A 10976-nucleotide genomic window follows, 5' to 3' on the forward strand; every position below is an offset into this window, starting at 1 on the left:
CCAAAAAATACTTTAAGCTATGTAGCTTATCATTCCCTCCTTTTTTTTATTTTATTTACATTTTTCTACCAAATTATTGATTAGTAGCAATCTTACCACATCCGATAAAGAAAAGTAAAGGAAACTAGTGAACTTCAGAGCAATCAAAAAAGAAAGACCTGTAATCCAGCAACACTACAGCACCCACAAACCAATTGCTTAATAATCACCCAATCACCTTAAATTTACAGAATAATCTCAGTGCTGGATTTCCAACACAACTCTAATCAAAACAACCCATGCACAAAAAAACTTCAATTTGCAATTCTCAATTACATCAATTGATCAGTCTGTTGCCAAGTCCCTGCCAAATGGTCACAACATGAAATATTTTAGGCATACACAAACAGATAAATGCCCTTCATCTATAATATCCTGTAAGGGAAAGTATGTTTGTGGATAGAACAGTACTGGCCTTAATTGGACTGGATCCGGGACAGCACACGCTGTCGCGTGACGCACTGGTCAGCACCTCCTCTCTCTCTGTCTCCTCCTTCTTGTCTCTCACACCACAGGAGAACAAAAGAAACAGACAAGAATTTAGTATTTTATGTACTCACTGGGTTATTTCAACCATACAATACCCTTTTAGACATACAGTACCTATGTTCACATTTGCGCTAAGAAATAAGCAAACAGCTTAACTCAGGCTACTTCGGACATATACCTTGTCAACGATATACCGAGAGGTAACATACAATTGAATGTGTATTCTACAAACTCACAGTCCCTTGGAACTGACCCGAAAATTCACCTAGTGACTTCACAGGATTTGTGGCCCATCTAATGATCGCCTCATTTGAGGGCTTCCGTAGATCAGCGACGTCCTAATTAGTATACATTTTTCCTTAGTTCCTTGTCTTATTCCTTCATTCTATTCCTTTTCCCTTTAATTTTATTCAAGCCAATTATCCCTGGGCCCAGTGTTATCAAATCCTTTTTTCCTTAGATCTTGTATTATATACACACTCCCCCCTGTTTGCGCAAACAAATGTAGAAATTTAGAACGGAATCTTATCTCACAGCAAGGCACTCACAGATTCTTCACGGTGCGTCCCCCCAACGCACACACAGTCTCACAAACTGACCAGCGCCCAAAGTTGTGAGAAATCTCACCTTATCTGCCGGCCTCTGGAGCGGGAGTCAGCTCGGAGCCCACGATGGAATGCTGAAACAGACGCAACACGTCCCAAAATCCTCGTCGCCAATTTCTGTGGTGGCCGAACAATGCTGCAATGTTGTGTTGATAAGAAATCTGCTGACACTGTACTTTGATTATAAATGTTTATTATATCAAAGATTCAGCATCAATTTACAGATTTCTGCAGAATCTGGAGAGCAAGAAACCCAATCTCAAATATGATCACTCTCCTCGTCCCTTTGTTCAAATATGGTACAGTGGGGAAAAAAAGTATTTAGTCAGCCACCAATTGTGCAAATTCTCCCACTTAAAAAGATGAGAGAGGCCTGTAATTTCATAGGTACACGTCAACGATGACAGACAAATTGAGAGAAAAAAAATCCAGAAAATCACATTGTAGGATTTTTAATGAATTTATTTGCAAATTATGGTGGAAAATAAGTATTTGGTCACCTACAAACAAGCAAGATTTCTGGCTCTCACAGACCTGTAACTCTTCTTTAAGAGGCTCCTATGTCCTCCACTCGTTACCTGTATTAATGGCACCTGTTTGAACTTGTTATCAGTATAAAAGACACCTGTCCACAACCTCAAACAGTCACACTCCAAACTCCACTATGGCCAAGACCAAAGAGCTGTCAAAGGACACCAGAAACAAAATTGTAGACCTGCACCAGGCTGGGAAGACTGAATCTGCAATAGGTAAGCAGCTTGGTTTGAAGAAATCAACTATGGGAGCAATTATTAGGAAATGGAAGACCACTGATAATCTCCCTCGATCTGGGGCTCCACGCAAGATCTCACCCCGTGGGGTCAAAATGATCACAAGAACGGTGAGCAAAAATCCCAGAACCACACGGGGGGACCTAGTGAATGACCTGCAGAGAGCTGGGACCAAAGTAACAAAGCCTACCATCAGTAACACACTACGCCGCCAGGGACTCAAATCCTGCAGTGCCAGACGTGTCCCCCTGCTTAAGCCAGTACATGTCCAGGCCCGTCTGAAGTTTGCTAGAGTGCATTTGGATGATCCAGAAGAGGATTGGGAGAATGTCATATGGTCAGATGAAACCAAAATAGAACTTTTTGGTTAAACTCAACTCGTCGTGTTTGGAGGACAAAGAATGCTGAGTTGCATCCAAAGAACACCATACCTACTGTGAAGCATGGGGGTGGAAACATCATGCTTTGGGGCTGTTTTTCTGCAAAGGGACCAGGACGACTGATCCGTGTAAAGGAAAGAATGAATGGGGCCATGTATCGTGAGATTTTGAGTGAAAACCTCCTTCCATCAGCAAGGGCATTGAAGATGAAACGTGGCTGGGTCTTTCAGCATGACAATGATCCCAAACACACCGCCCGGGCAACGAAGGAGTGGCTTCGTAAGAAGCATTTCAAGGTCCTGGAGTGGCCTAGCCAGTCTCCAGATCTCAACCAGCAATTGCTCGGCCTCTGACCGCAAGGCACTACAGAGGGTACTGCGTACTGCCCAGTACATCACTGGGGCCAAGCTTCCTGCCATCCAGGACCTCTATACCAGGCGGTGTCAAAGACTCCAGCCACCCTAATCATAGACTGTTCTCTCTGGTACTGCACGGCAAGCGGTACCGGAGCACCAAGTCTAGGTCCAAGAGGCTTCTTAGCAGCTTCTACCCCCAAGCCATAAGACTCCTGAACATCTAATGAAATGGCTACCCAGACTATTTGCATTTAATTGCATTAAATACTTTCAAGTATTTGTTTCCTGATAGAAATCTGTTACCGAAATACCTCTTTATGATACATTATCCTCATTGTATAAGGAATATTAGTCCCATTCTTCACCCTTGGTGTTTGCACGACGAGGCAAAACATAATTTATTTAAAAAACAACTGAAGAGTTTTAAGAATGTCACTATGACCTTAGCCAAGAAACACCAAAATTACATGGTATATAATTGGGAAATGTTCAGCCAGGATAGACTAGCTATAGGTCCAGGAAAGATGTCAAGGCTCAATGACCTGAAAGAAGGCCATGAGATTGCTGCCAAGTTGAATGTTTTGTCAGTTAATGGGTAAAGCACCATGGCACAGAATATCGTCTCGATTTGGTCATATGTGGTGAAGTAGTCATTGAAATGCCGATATTTTACTAAATGAAGGCTATTGTTCTGAAACCTTATGTTTTGATGATCATTTGCATTTAAAGTTGTTTTGAAGCGAAGTCCACCATGCAAGGTATTTCATGTAAATGACATGTACCACAAACCTTTAGATTTCCTCATGTCATATGGTGCAAGGGATTTGTTGGACTACATTGTTCCCTACTGTCACATGATAACAATTTAAGCCAGGGCTGAGACTTATGGTTAGGTTGTGAGAAACATATTTGTTTTTAATGTAAATGGCATCATTTTCCAACAACAAACCTATTGATTTGCTCATGTCATATGGAGCAAGGGATTCTTTTGACTACATTGCACTGTCACTTGATAACAGTTTAAGCCAGGGTTGAAACTTATGGTTTGGTCACAATAAACATATTTGAATGTTGAAACAGCTTTGCTTGAGTTTATTGTGAAATTCCAAGTGCTTTTACAAAATATAATTTCCATTTACATGGGGGAAGAGTAAATAAATTAACACTGAATGGAGTAAACACATTTTTCCTCTAATAGGAGTCACCCTAGATCAACCCTAGTGAGTGTCACTATAAAACTCAGTGTTGATTACCTCTTAGTGTTAACTTTCATCAACACCGGCCAGTGTAGTGCAGTGTTAACTTTTTGCACTCCTCAGTGTTAAATCAACACTATAAATGTGACACTTTGATCAGTGTACTTTTTACTCTGTGTAGAGTGGGACCATATGTACTCGCTGACCGTGTGAAATTTAACACTTAAAGTGTTGATTTAACACTTTCAAATGTACTGTGTATGTCCCCTTTAATCAACCTTATGGTACTCAACAAATCAATCAATGATTATGTTTGTAAATGAAATGCAGGAGGAAGAATGTTGACATTGGAAAAGGCCATATTACCGATGTCAGCATATCACTGGGATGTATGTCAAAGTGATTGAAACACACTGTAATGATCAAAGTCAATAAAGCAGAAGATTCTGAAGCATGAAATTGTAAAATTGATTCAAAAATAATATACAACTTGTGGACATGCTCTCTGCTCTTCACTGTCATTTCCACACTTCTAATCAAATCAATTGGTTGCATACACATGTTTAGCAGATGTTATTGCGGGTGTAGCGAAATGCTTGTGTGCCTAAAGAGTATGGTAGGTCTTAGCAACACTACACAAACACCAAGGAAATCGGATTAAAATAATTCAATAATTCAATACAAACACATGCTAGCTACCTCAAACCCAGTCAATAAACAAGGGAGTCCTTGAGGAGACATATGAAGTCTTAAACAGTAGACCACGTGCTTTCTCATTGCTAAAGGCTAGCCTTATATCCAAGCCTTATATCCAAGCCTTATATCCAAGCCTTATATCCAAGCCTTATATCCAAGCCTTATATCCAAGCCTAATATCCAAGCCTAATATCCAAGCCTTATATCCAAGCCTTATATCCAAGCCTTATATTAAAGCCTTTTATTGAGACATGGATTGTGTATGTGTGACTTTCAGAAGGTGAATGGGCAACAAAATATTTAAGTGCCTTTGAACGGGGTATGGTAATAGGTGCCTGGCGCACTGGTTTGAATGTGTCAAGAACTGCAACGCTACTGGGTTTTTCACACTCTACAGTTTTTCCGTGTGTATCAAGAAATCAATCACAAAAAGGACATCCAGCTAACTTGACATAACAGTAGGAAGCATTGAAGTCAACATGGGCCAGCATCCCTTTTGACACCTTGTAGTGTCCATGTCTCGATGAATTTAGGCTGTTCTGAGGGCAAAAGGGGGTGCAACTCAATATTAGGAAGATGTCCCAATGTTTTGTACACTCAGTGTATATGTTGAAGAGGGTGGGGCTCAAGCTGCATCCCTGTTTCACTCCACGGCTCTGAGGAAAGAAAACAGTGTTTTTTTATCCATTTTAACAGCACACTTGTTTTTTGTGATTTTATAATATCGTATGTATTCCCCCAACACCGCTTTCCATCAATTTGTATAAAAGACCCATATGCCCAATTAAGTCCAAAGCTTTTTTTAAATCAACAAAGCACCAGAAGACTTTGCAGAGGAGAGAGAGAGAGAGAGAGAGCAAGAGAGAGAGAGAGAGAGAGAGAGAGAGAGAGAGAGAGAGAGAGAGAGAGAGAGAGAGAGAGAGAGAGAGAGAGAGAGAGAGAGAGAGAGAGAGAGAGAGAGAGAGAGAGAGAGAGAGAGAGAGAGAGAGAGAGAGAGAGAGAGAGAGAGAGAGAGAAGAAAGAGAAAGAGAAAGAGAAAGAGAAAGAGACAGAAGCCAAGGTTTGAGTCATTGGGAGGGATATCCTCCCGAGGTATTTAGAATGGAGTTTATTGCAGGAAGAAAATGGTGATCATGCTTTCACAGCATTCATATATTCAGTTGTTTCAAATGAGAGATCTTCAAGGAGCGAAGGTTAGGAGAGGAATGATGATTATTGGTGTGACTAAAGTTGAATATTTTCAGTAGGCCTAGGGACACATGCCTGATCTGAAATCGATCATACCCATCTAATTCATCCAGATCAACAAGAAGTGTAAAGCAGTAGGGTATGGGCTTTGATTTCAGACAACACTTAGAAAGCATTCAAAATATCACCGTATTTCCAATATGTCAAAAGTAGTTCACAATATAGCAAATAGGGTGCCATTTTGGATGTATGCTAAAATGTTCCCTTCTTTTGAAAAGTAATTTGACAAAGTTTCAAAGCCACTTGCCTTTCACCTCTCCCTGACCCCGCCCCCGCAGAAAGGCCCAGCCACTCACATCAGCCATGGAAACCCTGTTATCCAAACAGACAGCTCCTAGGTCACCATTATGCAAATGAGGGTGGTGGCCCCGCCCTGACTCGTGTCACTTCCAAAATAATGCGACAGAGAGGAGATAGAGAGGAGGAGTTATGAAGGAGGTAGAGAGAGAGAGAAAAGGAGGGAGGAAATGAAGGGAGGGGGAGACAGAGAGAGAGAGAAAGGAAGTGATGGGAAAGAGAAGGGAATGAGTCTTGTAAATAGAGGGAAGGGAAGGGGAAAGAGTGGTGTCTGGGGATTTTGCTAAATCAACAGTGTTACATTTAACACTTGAAAAGTGTCTATGTTGTCTAAGTTAATAAAAAAGGTGTAACTGAGGTGTGATTGTTTCATTTCCCTCTCCTTCCTGTGAATACATGTTCTCTACTCTTTCTCCCTCTATATCTGCCTGTGTAAACTGTCTTTCTCCCTCTATATCTGCCTGTGTAAACTGTCTTTCTCCCTCTATATCTGCATGTGTAAAATGTCTTTCTCCCTCTATATCTGCCTGTGTAAACTGTCTTTCTCCCTCTATATCTGCCTGTGTAAACTGTCTTTCTCCCTCTATATCTGCCTGTGTAAACTGTCTTTCTCCCTTTATATCTGCCTGTGTAAACTGTCTTTCTCCCTCTATATTGTCATAATGTGAGGTGTAGGTGGGGTTGAAGTCAGGCGCAGGACACCGAGGTATAGTCCAAAATGTTTACTAAAGTCCAAAATGAACAAAGTACAAACACTATGCACGGCCACAATACAAACAAGGTGGCGACTAAGCGCAATTACGCATAGAAAAGCGTAATTACAAAAATACACAAAAACACGACACGAACCACAAGACGACTGGCGAAAACAACACACAACTAATCCATACAAACACAGGGAACTTATAGGACATGTAATCAACGCAAACCAGACACAGGTGCAACGGACAGACAAAAGCAATCGCACATGAAACATCCAACGGTGGCAGCTAGTACTCCGGGGACGGCGAACGCCTTTGCCTGCCCGAACCAGGAGGAGGAGCAGTCTCGGCCGAAACCGTGACAGTACCCCCCCCTTGACGCGCGGCTCCAGCCGTGCGCCGACCCCGACCTCGGGGACGGCCAGGAGGACGCGGACCCGGGCGCGTGGGATGCCCATGGTGGAACTCTGTCAGGAGGGATGGATCGAGGATGTCCCTCCTGGGCACCCAGCACCGTTCCTCCGGACCGTACCCCTCCCACTCCACGAGATATTGGAGACCACTCCTCCGGCGCCTGGAGTCCAAGATGGTCCGGACCCTGTACGCCGGGGCCCCCTCGATGTCCAAAGGGGGCGGAGGGGTCTCTCCTATCTCCTCTTCTTGGAGTGGGCCAGCTACCACCGGCCTGAGAAGAGACACATGGAACGAGGGGTTAATATTTTTGTACTCAATAGGCAGTTGTAATCTGTAACACACCTCGTTCAATCTTCTCAGGACTTTGAAGGGCCCCACAAACCGCCGACCCAGCTTCCGGCAGGGCAGGCGGAGGGGCAGGTTTCGAGTCGAGAGCCAGACTCGATCTCCCGGTGCGTACACCGGCCCCTCACTGCGGTGGCGATCGGCGCTCGCCTTGTGTTGACGGATGGCACGCTGCAGATGGACATGGGCAGCGTCCCACGTCTCCTCCGAGCGCCGAATCCACTCGTCCACCGCAGGGGCCTCGGTCTGGCTCTCGTGCCACGGTGCCAGGACCGGCTGATACCCTAAAATACACTGGAAAGGTGTTAATCCGGTGGAGGAGTGGCGGAGAGAGTTCTGGGCCATCTCTGCCCAGGGGATATACCTCGACCACTCCTCCGGCCGGTCCCGGCAATAGGACCTCAAAAACCTACCCACATCCTGGTTAACACGTTCAACCTGCCCATTGCTCTCTGGGTGGTACCCCGAGGTAAGGCTAACCGAGACCCCCAGGCGTTCCATAAAAGCCCCCCAGACTCTGGAGGTGAACTGGGGACCTCGGTCGGACACAATATCCTCGGGGACCCCATAGTGCCGGAACACGTGGGTAAAGAGGGCCTCGGCGGTCTGTAGGGCAGTAGGGAGACCCGGCAGTGGGAGGAGACGACAGGCCTTAGAAAACCGATCCACAACGACCAAAATGGTGGTATTACCCTGGGAAGGGGGTAGATCGGTCACAAAATCTACCGATAGGTGGGACCATGGTCGTTGTGGAACGGGCAGAGGATGTAACTTACCCCTGGGCAAATGTCTAGGTGCCTTACACTGGGCACACACCGAGCAGGAGGAGACATAAACCCTCACATCCCTGGCTAACGTTGGCCACCAGTATTTCACGCTAAGGCAGTGCACCGTCCGACCAATACCAGGATGTCCAGAGGAGGGTGATGTATGAGCCCAAGAAATAAGCCGATCACGAACCTCGAGCGGAACGTACGTCCGCCCCACAGGACACTCGGGGGGAGTAGGGTCGGTACGCAGCGCCCGCTCGATTTCCGCATCGACCTCCCACACTACCGGAGCCACCAGACAAGACTCCGGAAGTATGGAAGTGGGCTCAATGGACCTCTCCTCCGTGTCATACTGCCGGGACAGTGCGTCTGCCTTACCGTTCTGGGACCCAGGGATGTATGTGATCTTAAAAACAAACCGGGTCAGGAACATGTTCCACCTAGCCTGACGAGGGTTCAATCTCCTAGCTGCCCGGATGTACTCCAGGTTACGGTGATCAGTCAGAATGAGAAAAGGGTGTTGAGCCCCCTCAAGCCAATGCCTCCACACCTTTAGGGCCTGGACTACAGCTAACAGCTCCCTGTCCCCAACGTCATAATTGCGCTCCGCCGAGCTGAGCTTCTTGGAGTAGAACGCACAGGGGCGGAGCTTAGGTGGCGTGCCGGACCGTTGTGACAGGACTGCCCCAATACCGGTCTCGGACGCGTCCACCTCTACTTGGAAAGGCAAAGAGGGATCCGGATGCGCCAGCACCGGGGCCGAGGCGAACAGGTTCTTCAGCTTGACAAATGCCCTGTCCGCCTCAGCTGACCACTGCAAGCGCACCGGACCCCCCTTTAGCAGAGACGTAATGGGAGCTGCAACCTGTCCAAAGCCCCGGATAAACCTCCGATAGTAATTAGCAAAACCCAAGAACCGCTGCACCTCTTTTACGGTGGTTGGAGTTTGCCAATTACGCACAGCCGATACCCGATCTACCTCTATCTCCACGCCAGACGCGGACAACCGATAACCCAAAAAAGAGACGGACTCCTGGAAGAACAAGCATTTCTCTGCCTTGACATACAAGTCATGCTCCAACAGTCGTCTCAATACTCGGCGCACCTGGGCTACATGCTCGGCTCGTGTAGAAGAATACACTAGAATGTCGTCAATGTACACCACTACACCCTGCCCATGCATGTCCCGGAAAATCTCATCAACAAAGGATTGGAAGACTGAAGGAGCATTCATTAACCCGTACGGCATGACGAGATACTCGTAATGACCCGAGGTGGTGCTAAATGCTGTTTTCCATTCATCCCCCTCCCTAATGCGCACCAAATTGTACGCGCTCCTGAGATCCAACTTTGTGAAGAAACGCGCTCCGCGCAATGACTCCGTCATCGTCGCAATCAGTGGAAGTGGGTAACTGTATTTTACGGTGATCTGATTGAGACTACGGTAATCAATACACGGGCGCAATCCCCCGTCCTTTTTCTTCACAAAGAAGAAACTCGAGGAGACCGGAGAAGTAGAGGGCCGTATGTATCCCTGTGCCAAGGACTCGGCTATGTAAGTCTCCATAGCCGCAGTTTCCTCTTGAGACAAGGGATACACATGACTCCTGGGAAGAGCTGCTCCGGTCTGGAGATTTATCGCACAGTCCCCCTGTCTATGAGGAGGTAGCCGTGCTGCCCTCGCTTTGCTAAACGCTAGAGCTAAATCCTCATACTCGGGGGGAATGCGCAGTGCGGGCACTTGGTTCGGACTCTCTACCGAGGTCGCCCCTATGGAAACACCTAGACATCTCCCTACACACTGGGCAGACCACTCCATAAGAGCCCTCTGTTGCCACGCTATGGTAGGATCGTGGGTGCTTAACCAGGGAAGCCCCAACACCACTGGATACGCAGGAGAGTCAATCAGATAGAACTGAATGACCTCCTCATGACCCCCCTGCGTAGTCATCGTCAGCGGTGCTGTGACATCCCTGATCAGACCTGACCCCAACGGCCGGCTGTCCAAAGCATGGACCGGGAATGGAACTTCTACCGGCCGAAGGGGAATTCCTAACCTAGCACAAAATGCCCTATCAATAAAGTTCCCAGCTGCGCCTGAATCTACTAGCGCCTTATGCTGGGAATGAGGTGCCACCTGTGGGAAACGCACAGGAATGCTCATGTGACCAACAGAGAGCTCTGGGTAAGTGGGGCGCCTACTCACCTGAAATGACTCCCCAGTGCGTGACCTGTTGTCCCCTCTCTCAGAAAACCTTCCCCAGCACCTGGCCGCGGTGTGTCCTCCACGGCCACAGTTGGTGCAGGGGTTGGTTTTCCTCGGGTTCTCCCTCCTCCTCTCTCTAGCGCCAGCACCCCCGAGCTCCATAGGAATTGGCTCAGAGGTGCTGGAGGATGGAATGGACGACCCCCACTCGGGACGTCCGCGGGTGGCCAGCAGGGTGTCAAGCCTGATGGAGATGTCCACCAGCTGGTCGAAGCATAGATTGTTGTCCCTGCAGGCCAGCTCACGACGGACGTCCTCTCGCAGGCTACACCGGTACTGGTCGATGAGGGCCCTCTCATTCCATCCCGAATCCGCAGCTAACGTCCGGAACTCCAGTGCGAACTCCTGTGCGCTCCTCTTCTCCTGTCGGAGGTAGAACAGACGCTCCCCCGCCGCCTTCCCTT

This window comes from Coregonus lavaretus (assembly GCF_964263955.1).
Source record: "Coregonus lavaretus genome assembly, chromosome: 7".
NCBI lineage: Eukaryota > Metazoa > Chordata > Actinopteri > Salmoniformes > Salmonidae > Coregonus > Coregonus lavaretus.